The sequence below is a fragment of the Arachis hypogaea genome, chromosome 10, assembly GCF_003086295.3.
Source record: "Arachis hypogaea cultivar Tifrunner chromosome 10, arahy.Tifrunner.gnm2.J5K5, whole genome shotgun sequence".
Lineage (NCBI taxonomy): Eukaryota > Viridiplantae > Streptophyta > Magnoliopsida > Fabales > Fabaceae > Arachis > Arachis hypogaea.
In genome coordinates, this window is record NC_092045.1 from 83,174,028 (window position 1) to 83,181,176 (window position 7,149).

Here is a 7,149-nt window from a genome sequence, read left to right on the forward strand (position 1 = left end):
GCTTCTGTAGCTCCAGAAAATCCACTTCGAGTGCAGGGAGGTCAGAATCCAACAGCATCTGCAGTCCTTTTTAGTCTCTGAATCAGATTTTTGCTCAGGTCCCTCAATTTCAGCCAGAAAATACCTGAAATCACAGAAAAACACACAAACTCATAGTAAAGTCCAGAAAAGTGAATTTTAACTAAAAACTAATAAAAATATACTAAGAACTTAACTAAAACGACTAAAAACATACTAAAAACAATGCCAAAAAGCATACAAATTATCCGCTCATCACAACACCAAACTTAAATTGTTGCTTGTCCCCAAGCAACTGAAAATCAAATAAGATAAAAAGAAGAGAATATGCAATGAATTCCAAAAACATCTATGAAGATCAGTATTAATTAGATGAGCAGGGCTTTTAGCTTTTTGCCTCTGAACAGTTTTGGCATCTCACTCTATCCTTTGAAATTCAGAATGGTTGGCTTCTTTAGGAACTTAGAATCCAGATAGTGTTAATGATTCTCCTAGTAAGGTATGATGATTCTTGAACATAGCTACTTTTTGAGTCTTGGCCGTGGCCCAAAGCACTCTGTCTTCCAGTATTACCACCGGATACATACATGCCACAGACACATAGTTGGGTGAACCTTTTCAGATTGTGACTCAGCTTTGCTAAAGTCCCCAACTAGAGGTGTCCAGGGTTCTTAAGCACACTCTTATTGCCTTGGATCACAACTTTATTTCTTTCTTTTTCTCTCTTTTTTCGTTTTCTCTTTTTTTTCTCTTTTTTTTCGATTTTTTTTTTTTGAATAGCATTGCTTTTTCTTGCTTCAAGAATCATTTTAATGATTTTTCAGATCCTCAGTAACATGTCTCCTTTTTCATCATTCTTTCAAGAGCCAACATTCATGAACCACAAATTCAAGACACATATTCACTGTTTAAGCATACATTTAGAAAACAAAAATATTGCCACCACATCAAAATAATTAAACTGTTATAAAATTCAAAATTCATGCAATTCTTTCCTTTTTAATTTAAGCACGTTTTTATTCAAGAAAGGTGATGGATTCATAGGACATTCATAACTTTAAGGCATAGACACTAAGACACTAATGATCACAAGACACAAACATGGATAACATAAGCATAAAATTCGAAAAACAGAAGAATAAAGAACAAGGAAATCAAGGAACGGGTCCACCTTAGTGATGGCGGCTCTTCCTTCCTCTTGAAGATCCTATGGAGTGCTTGAGCTCCTCAATGTCTCTTCCTTGTCTTTGTTGCTCCTCCCTCATGATTCTTTGGTCTTCTCTAATTTCATGAAGGATGATGGAGTGTTCTTGGTGCTCCACCCTTAGTTGTCCCATGTTGGAACTCAATTCTCCTAGGGAGGTGTTTAATTGCTCCCAATAGTTTTGTGGAGGAACGTGCATCCCTTGAGGAATCTCAGGGATCTCATGATGAGTGGGGTCTCTTGTGTGCTCCATCCTCTTCTTAGTGATGGGCTTGTCCTCATCAATAGGGGTGTCTCCCTCTATGTCAACTCCAACTGAATAACAGAGGTGACAAATGAGATTAGGGAAGGCTAACCTTGCCAAGGTAGAGGACTTGTCCGCCACCTTATAGAGTTCTTGGGCTATAACCTCATGAACTTCTATTTCTTCTCCAATCATGATGCTATGGATCATGATAGCCCGGTCTATGGTAACTTCGGACCGGTTGCTAGTAGGAATGATTGAGCGTTGTATAAACTCTAACCATCCTCTAGCCACGGGCTTGAGGTCATGCCTTCTCAATTGAATCGGCTTCCCTCTTGAATCTCTCTTCCATTGGGCGCCCTCTTCACATATGATTGTGAGGACTTGGTCCAACCTTTGATCAAAGTTGACCCTTCTAGTGTAAGGATGTTCATCTCCTTGCATCATGGGCAAGTTGAATGCCAACCTCACACTTTCCGGACTAAAATCCAAGTATTTCCCCCGAACCATAGTAAGATAATTCTTTGGATCCGGGTTCACACTTTGATCATGGTTCTTGGTGATCCATGCATTGGCATAAAACTCTTGAACCATCAAGATTCCGACTTGTTGAATGGGGTTGGTGAGAACTTCCCAACCTCTTCTTCGGATCTCATGTCGGATCTCCGGATATTCACCCTTTTTGAGTGAAAAAGGGACCTCGGGGATCACCTTCTTCAAGGCCACAACTTCATAGAAGTGGTCTTGATGCACCCTTGAGATGAATCTTTCCATCTCCCATGACTCGGAGGTGGAAGCTTTTGCCTTCCCTTTCCTCTTTCTAGAGGTTTCTCCGGCCTTGGATGCCATGAATGGTTATGGAAAAACAAAAAGCAATGCTTTTACCACACCAAACTTAAAAGGTTTGCTCGTCCTCGAGCAAAAGAAGAAAGAAGAGAGTAGAAGAAGAAGAAATGAGAGGAAAGGGAATGGCTTTTGTTTTCGGCCAAGAAGGGGAGAAGTGGTGTGTATGTTGTGTGAAAATTAAGGAGTGAAGGAGGGTTTATATAGGAGAGGGGGATGGTAGGGTTCGGCCATTTGAGGGTGGGTTTGGGTGGGAAGGTGGTTTGAATTTGAATGGTGAGGTAGGTGTGGTTTTATGAAGGATGGATGTGAGTGGTGAAGAGAAAGATGGGATTTGATAGGTGAAGGGTTTTTGGGGAAGAGGTGCTGAGGTGATTGGTGAATGGGTGAAGAAGAGAGAGAGAGTGGTAGGGTAGGTGGGGATCCTGTGGGGTCCACAGATCCTAAGGTGTCAAGGAAACGTCATCCATGCACCATATGGCATTCAAAATCACGTTTTGAGCCATTTCTGGCGTTAAATGCCGGGCTGGTGCCCATTTCTGGCATTTAACGCCAGCTTCTTGCCCCTTTCTGGCGTTTAACGCCAGTCTGGTGCCCCTTTCTGGCGTTAAACGCCCAGAATGGTGCCAGACTGGGCGTTAAACGCCCAACAGCTAACCTCACTGGCGTTTAAACGCCTGTGGGTGCGTCCTCCAGGGTGTGCTGTTTTTCTTCCTGTTTTTCATTCTGTTTTTGCTTTTTTCATTAATTTTGTGACTTCTCATGATCATCAACCTACAAAAAAGAGAAAATAACAAAATAAAATAGATAAAATATAACATTGGGTTGCCTCCCAACAAGCGCTTCTTTAATGTCAGTAGCTTGACAGAGGACTCTCATGGAGCCTCACAGATACTCAGAGCCATGTTGGAACCTCCCAACACCAAACTTAGAGTTTGAATGTGGGGGTTCAACACCAAACTTAGAGTTTGGTTGTGGCCTCCCAACACCAAACTTAGAGTTTGACTGTGGGGGCTCTGTTTGGCTCTGTTTTGAGAGAAGCTCTTCATGCTTCCTCTCCATGATGACAGAGGGATATCCTTGAGCCTTAAACACCAAGGATTCTTCATTCACTTGAATGATCAATTCTACTCTATCAACATCAATCATAGCCTTTGCTGTGGCTAGGAAGGGTCTGCCAAGGATGATGAATTCATCCATGCACTTCCCAGTCTCTAGGACTATGAAATCAGTAGGGATGTAATGGTCTTCAACCTTAACCAGAACATCCTCTATAATTCCATGGGCTTGTTTTCTTGAATTGTCTGCCATCTCTAGTGAGATTTTTGCAGCTTGCACCTCAGAGATCCCTAACTACTCCATTACAGAGAGAGGCATGAGGTTTACACTTGACCCTAAGTCACACAAGGCCTTCTTGAAGGTCATGGTGCCTATGGTACAAGGTATTGAAAACTTCCCAGGATCCTGTCTCTTTTGAGGCAGTTTCTGCCTGGACAAGTCATCCAGTTCCTTGGTGAGCAAAGGGGATTCATCCTCCCAAGTCTCATTTCCAAATAACTTGTCATTTAGCTTCATGATTGCTCCAAGGTATTTAACAACTTGCTCTTCAGTGACATATTCATCCTCTTCAGAGGAAGAGTACTCATCAGAGCTCATGAATGGCAGAAGTAAGTCCAATGGAATCTCTATGGTCTCAAGTTGAGCCTCAGATTCCCATGGTTCCTCATTGGGGAACTCATTGGAGGCAAGTGGACGCCCAGTGAGGCCTTCCTCAGTGGCGTTCACTGCCTCTCCTTCCTCCCAAAATTCGGCCATGTTGATGGCCTTGCACTCTCCTTTTGGATTTTCTTCTGTATTGCTTGGGAGAGTACTAGGAGGGAGTTCAGTAATTTTCTTGCTCAGCTGACCCACTTGTGCCTCCAAATTTCTAATGGAGGATCTTGTTTCAGTCATGAAACTTTGAGTGGTTTTAATCAGATCAGAGACCATGGTTGCTAAGTCAGAGTTATTCTGCTTAGAACTCTCTGTCTGTTACTGAGAAGATGATGGAAAAGGCTTGCTATTGCTAAACCTGTTTCTTCCACCATTATTGTTATTGAAACCTTGTTGAGGTCTCTGTTGATCCTTCCATGAAAGATTTGGATGATTCCTCCATGAAGGATTGTAGGTGTTTCCATAGGGTTCTCCCATGTAATTCACCTCTTCTATTGAAGGGTTCTCAGGATCATAAGCTTCTTCCTCAGATGAAGCCTCCTTAGTACTGCTTGGTGCATTTTGCATTCCAGACAGACTTTGAGAAATCATATTGACTTGTTGAGTCAATATTTTGTTCTGAGCCAATATGGCATTCAGAGTGTCAATCTCAAGAACCACTTTCTTCTGACTAGTCCCATTGTTCACAGGATTTCTTTCAGAAGTGTACATGAATTGGTTATTTGCAACCATTTCAATCAGTTCTTGAGCTTCAGTAGGCGTCTTCTTCAGATGAAGAGATCCTCCTGCAGAGCTATCCAAAGACATCTTGGATAGTTCAGAGAGACCATCATAAAAAATACCTATGATGCTCCATTCAGAAAGCATATCAGAAGGACACTTTCTGATTAATTGTTTGTATCTTTCCCATGCTTCATAGAGGGATTCTCCTTCCTTCTGTCTGAAGGTTTGGACTTCCACTCTAAGCTTACTCAATTTTTGAGGTGGAAAGAACTTTGCCAAGAAGGCATTGACTAGCTTTTCCCAAGAGTCCAGGCTTTCTTTAGGTTGAGAATCCAACCATGTTCTAGCTCTGTCTCTTACAGCAAAAGGGAATAGCATAAGTCTGTAGACCTCAGGGTCAACCCCATTAGTCTTGACAGTGTCACAGATTTGCAAGAACTCAGCTAAAAACTGATGAGGATCTTCTAGTGGAAGTCCATGAAACTTGCAATTCTGTTGCATTAGAGAAACTAATTGAGGCTTAAGCTCAAAGTTGTTTGCTCCAATGGCAGGGATAGAGATGCTTCTCCTATAGAAATCGGGAGTAGGTGCAGTAAAGTCACCCAGCACCTTCCTTGCATTGTTGGCATTGTTGTTTTCGGCTGCCATGTGTTCTTCTTCTTTGAAGAATTCGGTCAGGTCCTCTAAAGAGAGTTGTGCTTTGGCTTCTCTTAGCTTTCTCTTCAAGGTTCTTTCAGGTTCAGGATCAGCCTCAACAAGAATGCTTTTGTCTTTGCTCCTGCTCATATGAGAGAGAAGAGAACAAGAAATGTGGAATCCTCTATGTCACAGTATAGAGATTCCTTGAAGTGTCAGAGGAAAAGAAGAGTAGAAGACAGAAGTAGAAAATTCGAACTTATCAAAGGGGATGGAGTTCGAATTTTGCATTAAGGAATAGTGTTAGTCCATAAATAGAAGGATGTGAAAAGAAGGGAAGTGATTTTCGAAAATTAAGTAAAAATTTTGAAAATATTTTTGAAAAACATTACTTTAATTTTCGAAAAATGAAAGTGGGAAAGAAATAAAGTGATTTTTGAAAAAGATTTTGAAATTAGAAATCAAAAAAGGTTTGATTGAAAATTATTTTGAAAAAGATGTGGTTAAGAAAATATGATTGGTTTTAAAAATATGTGATTGAGAAGATATGATTTGAAAAACATTTTAAAAAAAGATTTGATTTTGAAAATTAAAAACTTGGCTAACAAGAAAAGATGTGATTCAAACATTAAACCTTTCTCAACAGAAAAGGCAACATACTTAAATTGTTGAATCAAATCATTAATTGGTAGCAAGTATCTTTGAAAAAAGAAAGAAATTAAATTTGAAAGAGATTTGATTGAAAAGATATGATTTGAAAAAGATTTGATTTTGAAAAACTTTGAAAACTGAAAAAAATTGCATTGAAAAACAGAATCTTCCCCCTTGTGCCATCCTGGCGTTAAACGCCCAGAATGGTGCACATTCTGGCGTTTAACGCCCAAAACTATACCCTTTTGGGCGTTAAACGCCCAACCAGGTACCCTGGCTGGCGTTTAAACGCCAGTCTGTCCTTCTTCACTGGGCGTTTTGAACGCCCAGCTTTTTCTGTGCAATTCCTCTGCTGTATGTTCTGAATCTTCAATTCTCTGTATAATTGACTTGAGAAGACACAAATTAAAAATATTTTTGGATTTTTAATAATAAGGAAAAGTCAAAATGCAACAAGAATCAAATAACAATGCATGCAAGACACCAAACTTAGCAGTTTGTATACTACTGACACTAATGAGAATGCATATGAGACACACAAAACACTCAAGTCAAGAGAATTCAAAGATCAGAGTAAGAAATCATCAAGAATTACTTGAAGATCACTAAGACACATGAATGAATGCATACAATTGACACCAAACTTAAAATGAAACACTAGACTCAAACAAGAAATTTTTGGATTTTATGATTTTTTTGATTTTTTTGTGTTTTTCGAAAATTAAGTGGAAAAAACATCAAAATTCTTAATGAGAATTCCAGGAATCAGTGCAATGTTAGTCTAAGACTCCGGTCCAGGAATTAGACATGGCTTCACAGCCAGCCAAGCTCATAAAGAAAGCTTCGGTCCAAAACACTAGACATGGCCAAAGGCCAGACAAGCCTTAGCAGATCACTGCTCCAAAAGCAAGATTGATAAAAATCAACAAGCTTTTGTGATGATAAGTTGAAACCTCGGTCCAATGAGATTAGACATGGCTTCTCAGCCAGCCAGACTTCAACAAATCATCATGAAACTCTAGAATTCATCTTCAAGAATTTCGAAAAAAAAAAATACCTAATCTAAGCAACAAGATGAACCGTCAGTTGTCCAAACTGAACAATCCCCGGCAACGGC

At 40.1% G+C, this 7,149-nt stretch overlaps 1 non-coding gene across 1 annotated transcript; it reads left to right on the forward strand.

The window, feature by feature from the left end:
* Positions 1–4,883: 4,883 nt before the first annotated feature.
* Positions 4,884–4,991, forward strand: LOC112718698 (small nucleolar RNA R71). The gene has a single exon (XR_003161026.1). It is a non-coding gene; the product is annotated as a small nucleolar RNA R71 (small nucleolar RNA).
* The last annotated feature ends 2,158 nt before the right edge of the window (positions 4,992–7,149 follow it).